Below are 20,084 nucleotides of genomic sequence, written 5' to 3'. Positions count from 1 at the left end.
TGCATACTGAACAGCAAAAGCCACAGCTATGGACAGAGTAAAGCAATCCCACAATCAATAGTTCAGATCAAAGACCTGCAGTTCTACCACATCTAGTTGTGAATGGTGGTGTACAATTAAACAATGAATGGGAGGAGGAGACCCAATGAACATTTCCAGCCTCAATGATGGCAGAGCCCAGCATGTGAGTGTAAAAGATAAGGCTGACATGTATGCAACCATCTGCAACCAGAAATCTCAAGTAGGTGATGCATTTGACCTTCTTCTGAGGTCCCCAGCCTCATGGATGCCAATCTTCAGCCAATTAGATTCACTCCAGGTGGTATCAAGAAATGACTGGAAGCACTGGATACAGCAAAGGCTATGGCCCTCCAAAATATCCTGGCCCTAGTGCTGAAGACTTCTGCTGCAGAAGTAGCTGGCCCAAATGGACAAAACAGCTGAATTCTAGAGGTGAGGTGAGATCAGGATGTGTTTGCTGCTGCGATCCCATCAGCATGTTGGGAATGTTAGAGTGAAACTGCTGCCTTTCATAAGGCCTGGGAACAGACTGCTAAGCATTGGTGGCGATTATTTAACTCATAAATTATATGTTCCACATTGACTACTCAATCACATTAAACAAGAGTGAGGGAAACTGAGTGGGAACACTGGAAACTCTGTGCAGAATTCAGGCACTTTAATGTATCAGGTACAGTGATACATTTATTCAAAATTGCCTTGGAGCTCCTCCCATGGCTCCTTGTGTGTTTATCCAGTGCATATCTGAATCAGGAAAGTCCCCCAGCTCAATTCCAGAACTTATCTCAACAAAGGCAGTGGAACAGTCATGACTGCAGTTCTCATTAGCTCTGGTCACCTCAGCTTTCCTAATCCTGCTCATTATCCAGTGGTCCAAGATGGAATTGTGTGTTAGTGGACACTGCGTTGAGGACAAGGTTGGGCTCTGCTTTAAGGACTCCCAAGGTCAGGGACTGAAGACTCATGATTGAATTGTGGCCACATGGACTCTCACTGCCTCTTGAATTGTATCCCAGTCAGGAATTGATGCTTCAACAACTAGGGAAATAGAAGTCAACAGAAAATTAAACTACTGCTAAACACATGATGCAAGAGTCTGAGCTGCTAATATTTGAACAAACAACACAACTTGTATTTAAGTAGTACCTTTGTCACAGTCAGATGTCCCAAGGTGCTCTGGGGTATAATAACAGAAAAAAATGATACCGAGTCAAAGAGGTGACATAGCACAAATGACTAAAAACTTGATCAAAAAGGTTGGTTGGAGGTGAAGAGGTCAAGGGAAGAAATTCCAATGTATAGGACCTAGAGGGCTGAAGGCTCAACTGCCAATGGTGGGGCAAAAGAAGTGGAGGATGCACAGGAGGTCAGAAACTGAGGAGCACAGAGTTCTGGGAAGGTTGTAGGACTGCAGAAGGTTACAGGGAGGGGAAATCAATTAAATTATTAACCTCACATTTGACTAGCTGTGTGTTTGCTGAGTCCATTACAGATTCCTCCATTGGTCGGTTGCACACAAATGTTTATTGTATGTTCCATTAAAATGCCAAGCACATTTACCACCAGCTGCCCACAGCAGCCACAAGGGGCAACCTTTGAAGGCTGCTTTCCCAGAAATAATTCAAGCCATTCAGTGTTCACTGTTCAGCTGCTTAGATATTAACACTCCACTTTACTACTCAGGCTGATTTATCAAAATGTCATCTTTTGGCTTTCTGAGCATTTGCACTATGCATCACACCCATGCTGTGTCAAGTCAAGGTCATCCTTCATAGTTGGGATGCTGGATCGGGGCAATTTCTAGGACAAAGATCCCTACTTCTGCTCCTAGACAGTCCACATCCAAAGAAGCCAAGTTGTAGTAGTACTCTGAGTACAATTTCTAACCTCACAGCTGATGTTGATGTAATTCAGATTCTGGAGGCTTCAGAGCCCAAGACATTAAAAGTTATTGTTGCCCAGTGCTGTGAACTTTTACTCCATTGGTATCAGGTACATCATTTGAGCTCTTGGACTTAAGTTCAGTATAATCCTAGAGTATCATGAGCATTAATGGATCAACTGACTCAGCATGTGTCAGGCTCAAACCAGGCTCTCTCTGATCTGCATGAATTAGTGTCTCACTCGCTGGATCCTTTAAACACTGGGCATTCAGGGGATCGATCTGGAGAACTCTTTTCTGGCAGCCACTTCCATTTGTACTTCAATTTGCTGAGGTTTTGCAACAGCTTTACAAAAAAAGAAGTCATGCTGCAAATAGCTTCATGGAACTGGGTATAATCATAGAGTCATTAGGAGGCTATTTGTTCCATCAAGTCCATGCTGGCTCTCTGTAGAGCGATCCAGTCAGTCCTATTCCCCTGCCCTATTCCTGTAGCCTTGCATGTTTATTTCCCTCAAGTGCCTATCCAATTTCCTTTGGAAATCAGTCATCGTCTCCGCAGTCACCAACCTCGTGGGCATTGAGTTCCAGGTCATTACCATTTGCTGTGTAAAAAGGTTCTTCTTCAAATCCCCTCTGCATTTCTTGCCCAAAACCTAAACATGTGTCTCCCTGTTCTTGTACCATCAACTAATAGGAACAGTTTTTCTTTGTCGAGCTTATCTAAACCTGTCATCATGTTTTTTATCTCTATCAAAACTCCCCTCAATCTCCTTTGTTCCAAGGAGAATAACCCGAGCTTCTCCAACCTAACATTGTAGCTAAGATCCCTCATCCTTGGCACAAATTCTGGTAAATCTGCTCTGTGTCCTCTGAACAACCCTTTCATCTTTCCTGAAGTGTGGCGACCAGAACTGGATGCATTACTCTAGGTGTGGCCTAACCAGTGAGACTAATATAATTATTTACCTACACACTCACTGGCATTACCTGCAAGACCTTGTTTCCATTTAAAATGCAGATACCTTTTAATTTAATTGTGCGAGTCTTATATGGCTGAGAGGAAGGCAACACAAGCCCCTAGCTAGAGACCTATTCACTCTTCATGAAAGAACGATAGGCAGTCACAGTCCCTTGTAGAGGCTTCCTCTAAACTAACATCTTCCTTTCCCCTCCCCCAAATTAAATGTTCATGGTTTGTAATCAGTTGCCTTTTTTTACTTATGATTTTGGTTCCTCTTCCCACAATCCCAGTACAGGTAAATTCAGACATTGGCCATCAGACCACCAAAGGTGGCAGATGTTGCAACAGGTAACAGCCATTTATACCTTCATCTCTAAGAAGTAGGACTTCTACAGAAAGATCTTCCTAAACCCGCCAAGTAGCAGAACACATTAATCTGTCCTCCAAATGCCTCTCTCTTCCCATAACATTTCAGTGAGGGATAATGCTATTATATGTCTCATTTTACAATGACAACAAATTGCACTTCTCTATTTCCTATAACATATAGTGAAATGTCCCACAGGTTTCATAAGGGTGTAGTCGGTCGAAAGAAATCAACATCGATCCAAAGAAGGAGACATTAGGACAGGTGGTCAAAAGAGGAGAGTTGGGTGGAGAGGTGGCAAGGTTTAGAAAGGGTCATTCAGAGATTATGCTAGGCAACTGAAAATATGGCTACCAATGTAAAGGGACTGGGGAATGTTCAAGATACAATAGAGGAATACAGAGTTCTGAGGCAGTTGAAGGAGATTACAAAGACAGGGAAGGTCAATGTTTTACTGTCTCTTTAATCTGCACCTCACCCAACCACCTCCCCCTCACCCTTTGTTGGACCTTCTTGGCAATTTTTGCTCAAGTTGATTTCTCCTGCAAGTCAATTCTGTAACTTTCCCTCATCTGTTAGTTTTAATGAATTGTTATGTACATTGCCAGTGAAAGTATTTATGAATTCATTAAAAATAGAAGGGAAATATAGAGAGCTCTTACTGCCCATCCCTTTGAAAGGGTATGCAAAAATATTATCCATTTGTGTGAAAGCAGCAACGCTTCTTGTGTGTTTACATTGTGAGTCAGGTTTCTGGCTAGCACCAGTTGGCTCGAACAATTGCCAGCATTGTTCCAATTTTGTGTAAGGGCGTGTGAATAATGTTTAAGCACCTGACAGGGAAACTAATAGGCCCTCTGTGTCAACCCAATTGAGTGTGTCGCACACAGCAAGTCCTTCCCATGCAAATAAAATAACATTCAGAGAACCACATTCCTGGATCAAACCTAATGCTTATTTTAAAAGGACTGAAAACTGTAGCTTCCTCAATGGTTCAGTTGTTAAAGGTACTGAGCAGTTGAATTGTACAGAGCAGCTGCTGAGTAAGCTGATTCCTGATGTGGAGAGGGGAAAATCAGCAAGGCTTCTTACTCCTTATCACCAATAGTGACCCCTAGTGGAAAGTGTGTATATGTGCATGTTGAATTAAGATAATCCACAGTTAAATGACCCATTAACACTCATTATCTTGGCTCGCACATAAAGAAGTTATTCCAGTGAAAAGAGACTCAGGGCACCTGTTATTTTACTGGAATGGAAAGGAGCAGCCCTGTGAGATGCGCTAGATTGAATTGACTCCCAGGGACTATTAGTTTTCCATTACACATGGCGGAAAACAGTTCCAACCACCTTCACAGCCTGCCTGGCAGAGTTCTTGCTGGTCTGGTATATTTTTGGCACTTCATCTCTGACACTGACTTTCCCTCTCCTGTTGTCATTGCTGTATCATGGAGCCCTTGATTAGACTGTGCTGGTGTCAGCCACAAAACACAGAGTGGATCAATCCACAAAATCAAATGTCAGCCACAACATATGGAGTGGATATAGTAATAGGAGTTGTGACATCCTGAAGAGCTGGTCTTCTGCTCATTTCTCCACACCTCACAGTCTTGTAATTTCCTCTTTAGTTGCTCACAGGAGTTGCCCATTATCAATTTCAAGTTGTATAACATCATCGTTCTCTTTCTCCATCTTCATCTACATTCCTTTAATCTTCCTTCACTCGCCTCCTTCAGCAAGTTTTCATGCCTTAGAATATGGCCAGTTCAACCTTGTTTCCCTTTCTTGATGATATTTATGAACAATCTTTCCTCCTCCCCGATCCTGGGAATATCTTCATTACTTTTATGTTCTCTCCAACTGACCCACTCCATTAAAACTTATTATCTAGGCTAGTTAGGATACACTTCTATATACAAATGATTATAGATGTTTGGAGCTCTCTTCTGCAAACAACAGCTGAGGCTGAGTCAATTGCCAATTTAAAATCAGATTTGATAGATTTTTCTTAACCAAAGGGATTAAGGAAAAGGTGGGTTATGTTAGGTCACATATCAGCCATGATCTCCTTGAATGGCAGAGCAGGCTTGAGGGCTCAGTATCTCACTCTGTACCTGTGTTCCTATGTTTATTGTACAATGGATGCTTCTATCTAAAATAATGTTCCACAACACTTTCCCAATGGGAATTTTTGTTTATTCTTTCAAGGAACGTGAGTCAGACTGGCAGGGCCAGCATTTGTCATGCTCATCTAATTGCTCTTGAGAAGTGGTGGTGAGCCACCTTCTTGAACTGCTGCAGTCCATGTGGTGTAGGTACACCCACAGTGATGTTAGGAAGGGACTTCCAGGTTTTTGACCCAGTGACAGTGAAGCAAAATATTTCACAATCAGGATGGCATGTGGCCTGGAGAGGAAATTGCAGGTGGTGGTGTTCCTATGGGGGTTTGGAAGGTGCTGTCGAAGGAGGCCTGGTGAGTTGCTGAAATGAATCTTGTATAAGATACACACTGTAGGCACTATGTGCCAGTGTTGGAGAGACTGAACATAAGAACATATAGCAGCAGGAGTAGGCAATTTGGCTCCTCAACTCTGCTCTGCCATTTAATTAGATCATGGCTGATCTGATTGTGGCCTTAATTCCACTTTCCTGCTGGCCCCCCAAAACCCTTGATTCCCTTGTAGATCAAAAATATGTTTAACTCAGCCTTGAATATATTCGATGACCCAGCCTACACTGTTTCCTGGGGAAGAGAATTCCAAAGATTAACAACCCTCTGAGAGAAAAAAAGTCCTTCTTATTTTTATCTTAAATGGGGACCCCTAGTTCTAGATTCCCCCATGATGAGAATAAGACTCTCAGCATCTGTGCACCTCAGCATAGTGAATGCTCAGGGTGGTGGATGGAGTGCCGATCAAGCGGGTTGCTCTTGAATGGTGCCGAGCTTCTTGAGTGTTGTTGGAGCTGCACACATCCAAGTGGAGAGTATTCCATCATATTCCTGACTTGTGCCTTGTAGATGGTTGACAAGGTTCCGAGAATCAGGAGCTAATCCCAACTGCAAGCTTTCTGTGAGTTTTAAAATAAATAAAGTTATTTATTATCACACATTTGCCCTGGATGTTTAAATTGCAACATCTCACTCACTTAAACTTATACACACTATCACACAATCACACACTCAAAGATTAGGTACAGATGAAATTAAAACAATACAATCACGATTTATGATTGTCTGTCTCTTTTGTGGCCTGTGCTTCTTAGATGAGTTGATGCTTTAGTTGAAGTGAATGTCTTGTAAAGTGAAGGATTCTCAGTAAGTTATGAGGCTTCTGGTAGTCAAATTTCCAGGAGATTAGTTCTCAGGGAACTAGTGAACTTAAACTCAGAACAGGTTGTGCGAGAGTTCTTCTCCTATTTACAAGGCATCGCTGTTTATTACCTTGGTTGCTTGGATGACTAACAGCTGGTTTCATGGCTTTCTGATGGAACTCTGCTGAACAGCTTCCTGCTGTTATTTTAAAAGCAGACAACAAAATGGCTTCCTCACCATGTGACTTGTACAAGTTCAAAGCCCTTTATCCGAAAAGGAATGATGTACTTATTACGCATCTTGTGTTGTCCTTTGACACTTTGAAATTCACCCAGTCTAGTTTGGATGAGGGTTCATCACAATACAATGGAAGATCAATGGAATTCATTACATTCATCTAAACACACTGAGTTTTGATGTTTCTTTTGTCCATGCTGAAACAGAAAGACAGGCGGCTGAAATTCTTTAGTTCTTTTGTTGATGGTCCATCCTTAAACAAAGGGATGTGTGAATTCCCTGGACGGCTGTGACTGTCCATATTTAATTAGTTATTTACTTGAGGCTCAGGACTTGAGACTCAGAGCTCAAAATGCTAAAGATCACATGATTTATAGCAGCCATTTTAATAGTCTGTTTATATTCGAACTTTTAAAGTATTGATTGAAAATTCATAACATACTGGAACATGACAACATGGACTGCTTCAGTATTTGAGGACTTGTGAATGGTCCTGAACATTGTGCAATCATCAGCTAATATCTTCACTTCTGATCTTATGACAGAGGGAAGGTCATTGGTGAAGCAGCTTGAGATGGTTGGGTCTACTGCGAGGAACTCCTGCAAAGACGTTTTGAGATTGAGATGATTGGTCTCCAACAACCACAACCGTCATCCTGTGTGCTAGCTATGATTCCAACCAGTGCAGAGCTTTCCCACTGATTCCCTTTGAATTTTGTTCAAGCTCCTTAATGCCACACTTGGTCATATGCTGCCTTGATGTCAAGGGCACTTACTCTTACTTCACTTTTGGAATTCAACTCTTTTGTCCATATTTAAACAAAGGCTATAATGAGGAATGGAGCCGAGTGAACTCAAACCGAGCATCATTGAGCAGGTTATTGCTGAGTAAGAGCTGTGTGATACCATTGCCGATGATACTTTCCATCACATTGATGATCAAGAGTAGTCTAATGGGGGAGTAATTGGCCAAATTGGATTTGTTCTGTTCGTTATGGACAGAACATACCTGGTCAATTTTCAACATTGCCAGATAGATGCCAGTGTTGTAACTGTACTGGGGCATAGCTATCTAGAGCATAAGTCTTCAGTACTACTGCCGGCATGTTTTCAGAGCTTTAGCCTTTGCGTTATCTAGTGCCTTCAATCATTTCTTGATATCATGTGTAATGAATTGAATTGGCTGAAGACTGACATTGTTGAAGGTGGGGACCTTGGGAAGCCAAGATGTATCATCCACTCAGCACTTCTGGCTGAAAATGTTTGCAAATGCCTCAGCCTTGTCTTCTGCACTGATATGCTGAGCTCCTCCATCATTGAGAATGGGGATGTTTGTGGAGCCACCTTCTCTTGTTAGTTGTTTAATTGTTCACCACCATTCACAATTGGATGTGACAGGACTGCAGAGCTTTAATCTGATCCATTGGTTTTGGGATTGTTCAGCTCTGTCTATCGCATGTCATTTCCACTGGTTAGTATACATGTAGCTCTATGTTTTAGTTTCACCAGTTGACACCTCATTTTTAGGTATGCCTGGTGCTGCTCCTGGCATGCCCTCCTATTCTCCTCATTGAACCAGGGATGATCCCATGGCTTGATGGTAATGATGAAGTGAGGGATATGCCATGGATTATGAGGTTACAGATTGTGGTTGAATATATTTTTAATGCTGGTGATGGCCCATAATGCTTCATGGATGTTCAGTTGTGAGCTGCTTGATCTGTTCTGAATCTATCCCATTTAGCACAGTGGTAGTGCCACACGACATGGTGGACGATGTCCTCAGTGTGAAGATGGGGTTTTGTCTCCGCAAGGTCTACCCAGGTCTACTGATTCTGTTATGGGCAGATGCATCTGTGGCAAGATCAAGTTGATTTTTCTCTTGTGTTGATGCTCTCACCATCTGTCACAGAATATGTCCTTCAGGATTCAGCCAGCTCAGTCACTATTGGTGCTACAGAGCTCTTCTTGGTGATGGATTGAAGTCCCCCATCCAGCGTGCATTCTGTACACTTTCTAATCTCAGTGGTTCTTCCAACTGGTGTTCAACATGGAGGAATACTGATTCATCAGCTCAGTGGTGGGGTAGTAGGTGGTAATCAGCAGGAGGTTTCCTTGCCCATGTTTGACCTGATGCCAATAAACTTCATGGGGTCTGGAGTCAATGTTGTGCACTTCCAGGGCAACTCCCTCCAAACACATCCCACTGTGTTGCCAGCTCTGTGGGTCTGTACTTCCAGTGGTAGAGGACATACCCAGGGATGGTGATGTGGTATCTGTGACATTGGCTGTAAGATATTATTCGGTGAGCATGATTATGTCAGGCTATTACTTGACTAGTCTGTGGGATAGCTCTCCCAATTTTGGCACAGACCCCAGATGTTAGTGAGGAGGACTTTCAGGATCACTAGGAAGGTATGCCGTTGCCATTTCTGGTGCCTAGGTTGATACCAGGTGCTCTGTCCAGTTTTATTTCTTTTTAACTTTTCTGTGGAGATTGGGTAAGACTGAGTGACTTGTTAGAGCATTTCAGAGGGCAGTTAAGGGTCAAACAAATTGCTGTGAGCCTAGAGTCACATATAGGCCAGACCAGATGTGGATGGCAGATTTCTTTCCCCAAAAGGACATTAGTGAACTTCGTGAGTTTTTTATGACAATCCAGTAGTCTCCTGGTCACCGTCACTGTGGCTCAGTTTTAATTAATTAATTGCTGCTGTGGAATTTGAACTCATTTTCCCAGAACATTAGCCTTGGCCTAATCTGATAACATTACCACTACACCACTGCCCCTCACAAATAGGGACTTGGGTAGGAAATTTCTGAGACTGTACAATGTAATGATTTTTTGAACAAGCAGGAAAAATGAAAGGTGCCCCACTTAAACTATTCAAGGCTTCTGATGATAAATCCAGTTGTGCTACACTCACCTTGCAGCCTAGGACTATAAGACCTTGGGAGTGAGGAGAGAAGGGAAGCATAGAAGGAAATCGAGAAATGAACATGAAGAAAGTAAAGAAATATGGATTAGCAAAAACAAGAGACAGAAAGAGAAAGTAGCAGTAAGAAAGTGGAAGCAACAAAGTGAATGGAAGGAAATAACTTTAAAGTGCCTGTCACCTTAGGACATTAGAAGTGCTTCACTCGATTGTTGCGTTTGAAGCATGGTCACAGTGACAAAGGCAAATTATGGCAGCCAGTTAACACAAAGCAAAGATGAAATAAATGGCCAGACAAATAAATAAAACATGAGGTTTTAAGAAATCTTGTGTGAACAGAATAATGACAAAGGAGTTTAGAAACAGCTTTTTTTCCTGCTGCCTTTGCACAAGTGCTCATACAGAGAAAAATACAGGGAAAATAGAGAAACATACACAGGGAAAAGGCATATAGTTTTTCAGGGCCTGTGACATGGTTCAGAAACACCTGACTGGGTTTTAGGAGTACCTGTTCAATCACCAACAACTTGCATTGATATAACAACTTTAACATTGGAAAAGGTGTTTCACAGAGCGGGATAGGACAAAAATGGAAAGGAGCCAACTTAGGAGGGTGACCAATAATCTGACCAAAGAGCTAGATTTTAAAGAGGGTCTTAAAGGAAGAGTTGGATGTGAAGAGGCTGAGAGGTTTACGGAGGTAATTCCAGAGCATGGGGCATAAGTGGTGAAAACACAAAGGGAGAGGATATACACATGCCGGGCAGAGTGGTGGTGGGGGTGGGGGGTGGGGGGGGGTGGCGGGGGTTGGTGTTGTGTGTGTGTGTGTGTGATGAGAGGGGAGATGGTGGAGGTGGGGGGTGGTGCAAATTGTAGGGCTGAAGGAGGTCACAGAGAAATGAAAAGGTGAGACCATGAATGGATTTATACACAATGAGAATTGTAAATTTGAGGGAGTGGGATTCAATATAGGTCAAAGAACATATGAACAAGGAGCAGGAGTAGGCCATTCAGCCCCTCGAGCCTGCTCCACCATTTAATAAGATCATGGCTGATCTGATAGTAACCTGAAATCTATGTCCCACCTAACCCCGATAATCTATCACCCCCTTGCTTACTGAGAATCTATCCACCTCTGCCTTAAAAATATTCAAAGACTGCTTCCACCACCTTTTCTTTATGTCACAGATGGAAGCCATTTAGCCAATCAAATCTCAGCAAGGACAATGTTGATAAGTGTGGGGAGTTGTTGGAAAGTAGAGGATGGGAGGTTGGTCAAGCGAACATAGAAGTACTCAAAACAAAAACAGAATTACCTGGAAAAACTCAGCAGGTCTGGCAGCATCGGCGGAGAAGAAAAGAGTTGACGTTTCGAGTCCTCATGACCCTTCGACAGAACTTGAGTTCGAGTCCAGGAAAGAGCTGAAATATAAGCTGGTTTAAGGTGTGTGTGTGGGGGGGCGGAGAGATAGAGAGACAGAGAGGTGGAGGGGGTTGGTGTGGTTGTAGCGACAAACAAGCAGTGATAGAAGCAGATCATCAAAAGATGTCAACAACAATAGTACAATAGAACACATAGGTGTTAAAGTTAAAGTTGGTGATATTATCTAAACGAATGTGCTAATTAAGAATGGATGGTAGGGCACTCAAGGTATAGCTCTAGTGGGTTTTTTTTTTTATTTTATATAATGGAAATAGGTGGGAAAAGGAAAATCTTTATAATTTATTGGGAAAAAAAAGAAGGGGGAAACAGAAAGGGGGTGGGGATGGGGGAGGGGACTCACGACCTAAAGTTGTTGAATTCAATATTCAGTCCGGAAGGCTGTAAAGTCCCTAGTCGGAAGATGAGGTGTTGTTCCTCCAGTTTGCGTTGGGCTTCACTGGAACAATGCAGCAAGCCAAGGACAGACATGTGGGCAAGAGAGCAGGGTGGAGTGTTAAAATGGCAAGCGACAGGGAGGTTTGGGTCATTCTTGCGGACAGACCGCAGGTGTTCTGCAAAGCGGTCGCCCAGTTTACGTTTGGTCTCTCCAATGTAGAGGAGACCACATTGGGAGCAACGAATGCAGTAGACTAAGTTGGGGGAAATGCAAGTGAAATGCTGCTTCACTTGAAAGGAGTGTTTGGGTCCTTGGACGGTGAGGAGAGAGGAAGTGAAGGGGCAGGTGTTGCATCTTTTGCGTGGGCAAGGGGTTGTGCCATAGGAGGGGGTTGAGGAGTAGGGGGTGATGGAGGAGTGGACCAGGGTGTCCCGGAGGGAGCGATCCCTACGGAATGCCGATAAGGGGGGTGAAGGGAAGATGTGTTTGGTAGTGGCATCATGCTGGAGTTGGCGGAAATGGCGGAGGATGATCCTTTGAATGCGGAGGCTGGTGGGGTGATAAGTGAGGACAAGGGGGACCCTATCATGTTTCTGGGAGGGAGGAGAAGGAGTGAGGGCGGATGCGCGGGAGATGGGCCGGACACGGTTGAGGGCCCTGTCAACGACCGTGGGTGGAAAACCTCGGTTAAGGAAGAAGGAGGACATGTCAGAGGAACTGTTTTTGAATGTAGCATCATCGGAACAGATGCGACGGAGGCGAAGGAACTGAGAGAATGGGATGGAGTCCTTACAGGAAGTGGGGTGTGAGGAGCTGTAGTCGAGATAGCTGTGGGTGTCGGTGGGTTTGTAATGGATATTGGTGGACAGTCTATCACCAGAGATTGAGACAGAGAGGTCAAGGAAGGGAAGGGAAGTGTCAGAGATGGACCACGTGAAAATGATGGAGGGGTGGAGATTGGAAGCAAAATTAATAAATTTTTCCAAGTCCTGACGAGAGCATGAAGCAGCACCAAAGTAATCATCGATGTACCGGAGAAAGAGTTGTGGAAGGGGGCCGGAGTAGGACTGCAACAAGGAATGTTCCACATACCCCATAAAGAGACAGGCATAGCTGGGGCCCATGCGGGTACCCATAGCCACACCTTTTATTTGGAGGAAGTGAGAGGAGTTGAAGGAGAAATTGTTCAGCGTGAGAACAAGTTCAGCCAGACGGAGGAGAGTAGTGGTGGATGGGGATTGTTCGGGCCTCTGTTCGAGGAAGAAGCTAAGGGCCCTCAGACCATCCTGGTGGGGGATGGAGGTGTAGAGGGATTGGACGTCCATGGTGAAGAGGAAGCGGTAGGGGCCAGGGAACTGGAAATTGTTGATGTGACGTAAGGTGTCAGAGGAATCACGGATGTAGGTGGGAAGGGACTGGACAAGGGGAGAGAGAAGGGAGTCAAGATAACGAGAAATGAGTTCTGTGGGGCAGGAGCAAGCTGAGACGATCGGTCTACCGGGGCAGTTCTGTTTGTGGATTTTGGGTAGGAGATAGAAGCGGGCCGTCCGAGGTTGGGCAACTATCAGGTTGGAAGCTGTGGGAGGGAGATCCCCAGAGGAGATGAGGTCAGTGACAGTCCTGGAAACAGTGGCTTGATGTTCAGTGGTGGGGTCATGGTCCAGGGAGAGGTAGGAGGAAGTGTCTGCGAGTTGACGCTCAGCCTCCGCGTGGTAGAGGTCAGTGCGCCAGACAACAACAGCACCACCCTTGTCAGCGGGTTTGATGACAATGTCAGGGTTGGACCTGAGAGAATGGAGTGCAGTAAGTTCAGAGAGAGACAGGTTAGAATGGGTGAGAGGAGCAGAGAAATTGAGACGACTAATGTCGCGCCGACAGTTCTCAATGAAAAGATCGAGAGAAGGTAAGAATCCAGAGGGAGGGGTCCAGGTGGAGGGAGAATATTGAAGATGGGTAAAAGGATCCGTTGAACTGGGAGAGGACTCCTGCCCAAAGAAGTGAGCCCGGAGACGAAGACGGCGGAAGAAGAGTTCAGTATCATGCCGAGCCCGAAATTCATTGAGGTGAGGGCGTAAGGGTATGAAACTAAGTCCTTTGCTGAGCACTGAACGTTGAGCATCGGAGAGGGGAAGGTCAGGGGGTATAGTGAATACACGGCTGGGGCTGGGATTGGAAGATGGGGTGGGGACGGAGGGACAGGCCGGGGTGGAGGGTCCTAGATGGGTGTTGGTGTCGATGAGTTGTTGGAGCTTGCGTTCCTTAGCACTTGAGAGAAACAGAAAAAGTTTCTTGTTGAGGCGTCGGATGAGCCGAAGAATAAAATGAAACTGGGGGCACGCGCAGCTTTGAAAAAGGGTACGGCGGTGCTGCTGGAGGGAGAGGTCGAGTGTGTTCATATGGCGGCGCATGGCACTGAGAGTGGATTTCAGAATGTGACGGGAACAGCAGTCCGAGAAACGTTTTATGTCCCGGAGATACCTGTAATCCTGGGTGGGTTCGAAACATGAGGGGTGGAATTTCAGTTGAAATCCATGTGGGGTAAGTCGGAGACGGAGACAGTCACTGAGAAAGGAGATATGGCTGTGAAAGCGGGTTTTAGTAAACACCTTGTCAAACACTAGGAGAGAAATGGAAAGCAATGAAGGTGAACAAGGCAACAGAGAAATCCGGAAATCTTGTCGCAGAGAGGAACAGAACTTCTTCAAGGAGGTAGGCATTTCTTGAAGAGCAGTGGCAGTCAATTAAACACAGAGATAAAAACAAAAAAACTGCGGATGCTGGAAATCCAAAACAAAAACAGAATTACCTGGAAAAACTCAGCAGGTCTGGCAGCATCGGCGGAGAAGAAAAGAGTTGACGTTTCGAGTCCTCATGACCCTTCGACAGAACTTGAGTTCGAGTCCAGGAAAGAGCTGAAATATAAGCTGGTTTAAGGTGTGTGTGTGGGGGGCGGAGAGATAGAGAGACAGAGAGGTGGAGGGGGTTGGTGTGGTTGTAGCGACAAACAAGCAGTGATAGAAGCAGATCATCAAAAGATGTCAACAACAATAGTACAATAGAACACATAGGTGTTAAAGTTAAAGTTGGTGATATTATCTAAACGAATGTGCTAATTAAGAATGGATGGTAGGGCACTCAAGGTATAGCTCTAGTGGGTTTTTTTTTTATTTTATATAATGGAAATAGGTGGGAAAAGGAAAATCTTTATAATTTATTGGGAAAAAAAAGAAGGGGGAAACAGAAAGGGGGTGGGGATGGGGGAGGGGACTCACGACCTAAAGTTGTTGAATTCAATATTCAGTCCGGAAGGCTGTAAAGTCCCTAGTCGGAAGATGAGGTGTTGTTCCTCCAGTTTGCGTTGGGCTTCACTGGAACAATGCAGCAAGCCAAGGACAGACATGTGGGCAAGAGAGCAGGGTGGAGTGTTAAAATGGCAAGCGACAGGGAGGTTTGGGTCATTCTTGCGGACAGACCGCAGGTGTTCTGCAAAGCGGTCGCCCAGTTTACGTTTGGTCTCTCCAATGTAGAGGAGACCACATTGGGAGCAACGAATGCAGTAGACTAAGTTGGGGGAAATGCAAGTGAAATGCTGCTTCACTTGAAAGGAGTGTTTGGGTCCTTGGACGGTGAGGAGAGAGGAAGTGAAGGGGCAGGTGTTGCATCTTTTGCGTGGGCAAGGGGTTGTGCCATAGGAGGGGGTTGAGGAGTAGGGGGTGATGGAGGAGTGGACCAGGGTGTCCCGGAGGGAGCGATCCCTACGGAATGCCGATAAGGGGGGTGAAGGGAAGATGTGTTTGGTAGTGGCATCATGCTGGAGTTGGCGGAAATGGCGGAGGATGATCCTTTGAATGCGGAGGCTGGTGGGGTGATAAGTGAGGACAAGGGGGACCCTATCATGTTTCTGGGAGGGAGGAGAAGGAGTGAGGGCGGATGTGCGGGAGATGGGCCGGACACGGTTGAGGGCCCTGTCAACGACCGTGGGTGGAAAACCTCGGTTAAGGAAGAAGGAGGACATGTCAGAGGAACTGTTTTTGAATGTAGCATCATCGGAACAGATGCGACGGAGGCGAAGGAACTGAGAGAATGGGATGGAGTCCTTACAGGAAGTGGGGTGTGAGGAGCTGTAGTCGAGATAGCTGTGAGTGTCGGTGGGTTTGTAATGGATATTGGTGGACAGTCTATCACCAGAGATTGAGACAGAGAGGTCAAGGAAGGGAAGGGAAGTGTCAGAGATGGACCACGTGAAAATGATGGAGGGGTGGAGATTGGAAGCAAAATTAATAAATTTTTCCAAGTCCTGACGAGAGCATGAAGCAGCACCAAAGTAATCATCGATGTACCGGAGAAAGAGTTGTGGAAGGGGGCCGGAGTAGGACTGCAACAAGGAATGTTCCACATACCCCATAAAGAGACAGGCATAGCTGGGGCCCATGCGGGTACCCATAGCCACACCTTTTATTTGGAGGAAGTGAGAGGAGTTGAAGGAGAAATTGTTCAGCGTGAGAACAAGTTCAGCCAGACGGAGGAGAGTAGTGGTGGATGGGGATTGTTCGGGCCTCTGTTCGAGGAAGAAGCTAAGGGCCCTCAGACCATCCTGGTGGGGGATGGAGGTGTAGAGGGAATGTGGAACATTCCTTGTTGCAGTCCTACTCCGGCCCCCTTCCACAACTCTTTCTCCGGTACATCGATGATTACTTTGGTGCTGCTTCATGCTCTCGTCAGGACTTGGAAAAATTTATTAATTTTGCTTCCAATCTCCACCCCTCCATCATTTTCACGTGGTCCATCTCTGACACTTCCCTTCCCTTCCTTGACCTCTCTGTCTCAATCTCTGGTGATAGACTGTCCACCAATATCCATTACAAACCCACCGACACCCACAGCTATCTCGACTACAGCTCCTCACACCCCACTTCCTGTAAGGACTCCATCCCATTCTCTCAGTTCCTTCGCCTCCGTCGCATCTGTTCCGATGATGCTACATTCAAAAACAGTTCCTCTGACATGTCCTCCTTCTTCCTTAACCGAGGTTTTCCACCCACGGTCGTTGACAGGGCCCTCAACCGTGTCCGGCCCATCTCCCGCGCATCCGCCCTCACTCCTTCTCCTCCCTCCCAGAAACATGATAGGGTCCCCCTTGTCCTCACTTATCACCCCACCAGCCTCCGCATTCAAAGGATCATCCTCCGCCATTTCCGCCAACTCCAGCATGATGCCACTACCAAACACATCTTCCCTTCACCCCCCTTATCGGCATTCCGTAGGGATCGCTCCCTCCGGGACACCCTGGTCCACTCCTCCATCACCCCCTACTCCTCAACCCCCTCCTATGGCACAACCCCTTGCCCACGCAAAAGATGCAACACCTGCCCCTTCACTTCCTCTCTCCTCACCGTCCAAGGACCTAAACACTCCTTTCAAGTGAAGCAGCATTTCACTTGCATTTCCCCCAACTTAGTCTACTGCATTCGTTGCTCCCAATGTGGTCTCCTCTACATTGGAGAGACCAAACGTAAACTGGGCGACCGCTTTGCAGAACACCTGCGGTCTGTCCGCAAGAATGACCCAAACCTCCCTGTCGCTTGCCATTTTAACACTCCACCCTGCTCTCTTGCCCACATGTCTGTCCTTGGCTTGCTGCATTGTTCCAGTGAAGCCCAACGCAAACTGGAGGAACAACACCTCATCTTCCGACTAGGGACTTTACAGCCTTCCGGACTGAATATTGAATTCAACAACTTTAGGTCGTGAGTCCCCTCCCCCATCCCCACCCCCTTTCTGTTTCCCCCTTCTTTTTTTTCCCAATAAATTATAAAGATTTTCCTTTTCCCACCTATTTCCATTATATAAAATAAAAAAAAACCCACTAGAGCTATACCTTGAGTGCCCTACCATCCATTCTTAATTAGCACATTCGTTTAGATAATATCACCAACTTTAACTTTAACACCTATGTGTTCTATTGTACTATTGTTGTTGACATCTTTTGATGATCTGCTTCTATCACTGCTTGTTTGTCGCTACAACCACACCAACCCCCTCCACCTCTCTGTCTCTCTATCTCTCCGCCCCCCACACACACACCTTAAACCAGCTTATATTTCAGCTCTTTCCTGGACTCGAACTCAAGTTCTGTCGAAGGGTCATGAGGACTCGAAACGTCAACTCTTTTCTTCTCCGCCGATGCTGCCAGACCTGCTGAGTTTTTCCAGGTAATTCTGTTTTTGTTTTGGATTTCCAGCATCCGCAGTTTTTTTGTTTTTATAGAAGTACTCAAACCTGGATGTGTCAAAGTCATGGATGAGGGTTTCAACATCAGATGAACTGACGAGGGACATATATGGACAATGCTACAGAAGCGAAAGTAGACTGATCTTTGTGATGGAGAGGATATGGGTACATTAGCTAAATATTGTATCCAAATTGTCCTTGCCAGTATCCTGGGTGGGGAAAAACAAATAAAATCTGAACCTGGAGTTTAGGGATTCTGAAATTTATGATTTGAGCCTGAATTCTAATTTAGTTGTGTTCGATATAATCCCTCACCTCCAAAATTTGAATCATCTGTGTCCAAAGGTAGCAAGTATCCTTCTCTTCTGGCTCTCTTTATGTGACTGCTAGAAAGAGAGCATGGGGCATGAAATGAAAGCCAGTTTCAATCCTACAGACAGGTTCAAGATGAAGAATTTGCCATTCTCAGGCTTGCCAGCTCACTGCACGACACATTGATTTATTAACTGCTCATGTCCTAGTGGGAACCTCATCAAGCCATGTTCCCTTAGACCTTTAATCATTGTCTAACCCAGATTTTCACCTAAAGACTACTCTGAGCGCCTTTCAGCCCTGGAAATAGTAGAGGTGCAACTATCAGCCTGAGTAATCCTAGGCTAAGTCAAGGGATGGCTCCTGGTTGAGAAATGTCATGAAAAGATATTAATGTATATAGTGTTATTGGAAATTATTGTTAAATTGGAATTGTAGTAGGGTCTGTGTCTATGTGTGTGTCTATGGGCTGAATTTCACAAAAAATGTTAACTGTAAATTTGCATTTGTTGAATAAACTATTCAAAGGAATGGGTAAAATCTTGCACTTAGCTGGGAGAAACCAAGCGCTGTGTTTATATTACTAATAAAATTAGTGGAATGCAAGGATTATTGTTAGAAGTAAAATTTTAAAAATAGTAATACAATGGAAAATTTACATTCAAAGGGGAAGCTAGGTATAAACAGAAAGGAGTTTGTCAGAGGCATTTAAGATCTAACCAGCCTGTAAGCCTACATCTGGGTCTGCAAAGGAACTAAATTGAAAGGAACCTCATTTTGAATCCGTATGGCCAAATGTGCTTTGCCTGGTGTCTGTTTAAAGTCTATGGGTTATTGTTGCCTTGGTGAAGATTTATCTGTGGGTGATTAATTTGGGGATTTGTTTAAACGTTATTATGGTAGTAATTTGTAGACATGTGTATGTGTTTAATTAGTTGTTAAATTAATAAATATTTAATTTAGTTTCATATAAAAAAACCTCTTGAGGCTTGGTGGTTTTTTTTCCTGAATTCAGACTGCATCTCAAACATACCAATTGAAAATATAGGTTATGACAGTTATTCAAGTCTCCCCCTGTGATTTAAACAACACAGCCTTTATCCAACTGCTGTGTCATAACAGGAATCAGTGACTCCCTGATGAAACTGGGGCAGAGGCATGGGTGTCAGACAATGCTATTTGGTTGAGACATACTGTCTGCACTTCAGTGCCATTGTTGAATAGCTTCATTAGTAGGGTTCGTATAAAACGAATGACCACTTGGGCAAAGGTCTGTCAGTGTCTATAGAACAGTCTCCATCAGGTGCTGGAGAAGGGGAGAAAACTGAAAACAAAACAAATTAAATCTAAGTTTTCTTTCAGCCTTTCACCATCAGCCATAAAAGTTGTTGTATGTGAGGATTCTGTGTAGTTCTAGTTGGACCAGGGTGTAGAAGGTTAATGCTTCCATTTTCACAGTGTCCAGTTGCTTTCTAAGTAATTCTGCATGTGCAGATAGAGTCAGCTCAATGGTATGGCCTGTACTTGCCAATCTCCAGGAAGAGTCTCAAGCACTTAAAACTCTCCTCCAGTTCTCCAGCTTGGAAACAAAAAAAAAGTCCAAGACATTTTTTTTTAACGTTTGCCAACTGTCAAAAGATTAATAAAGAAAGGAATGATCTACAGTTCTTGTAGTCTGACCTCTCCTCCAGCTGGCCTTTCCCTACAATCTGGTGTAAGATGGAAAGTTACAGTAGTATAATGAGTGCAGGAGCACAAACGTAGCTCTGTGCTACTCAAAGAGCTTACAGCTAACCTCACCACTGGGACCTCTTTGAAAACCAAACTGTTGCAAAAGGAAACTTCAATTTTATGGTGCATTTCTGTTGCTGTTTCTGTTTTTTTTAAGAGCTTGTTCTGATGAATTTCATGCTTGGGAGCAGTAACTAAGCAAGATTTTGTGAGGCACCTGGATTAACATCAATAGATATAGTCAATTACACAAGATGCTGGTTAGGAAGA

General features: G+C 44.6%; 1 long non-coding RNA gene across 1 annotated transcript in view; it reads right to left on the bottom strand.

The window, feature by feature from the left end:
* Positions 1-662: 662 nt before the first annotated feature.
* The window catches only part of LOC121280803, a 62,339-nt gene continuing 42,917 nt past the window's right edge, over positions 663-20,084 (bottom strand). Inside the window, exons 2-3 of the long non-coding RNA XR_005943711.1 lie at positions 18,087-18,157; positions 663-1,059 (exon numbers count right to left, since the gene is read on the bottom strand). This is a non-coding gene — a long non-coding RNA (uncharacterized LOC121280803). The remainder of the gene's footprint in view (positions 1,060-18,086; positions 18,158-20,084) is intronic.

Source organism: Carcharodon carcharias, chromosome 8 (assembly GCF_017639515.1).
Source record: "Carcharodon carcharias isolate sCarCar2 chromosome 8, sCarCar2.pri, whole genome shotgun sequence".
Taxonomy (NCBI): Eukaryota; Metazoa; Chordata; class Chondrichthyes; order Lamniformes; family Lamnidae; genus Carcharodon; species Carcharodon carcharias.
The sequence above is the reverse complement of the archived record's forward strand: the minus strand, read 5'-3'. Positions and strand labels throughout refer to the sequence as shown.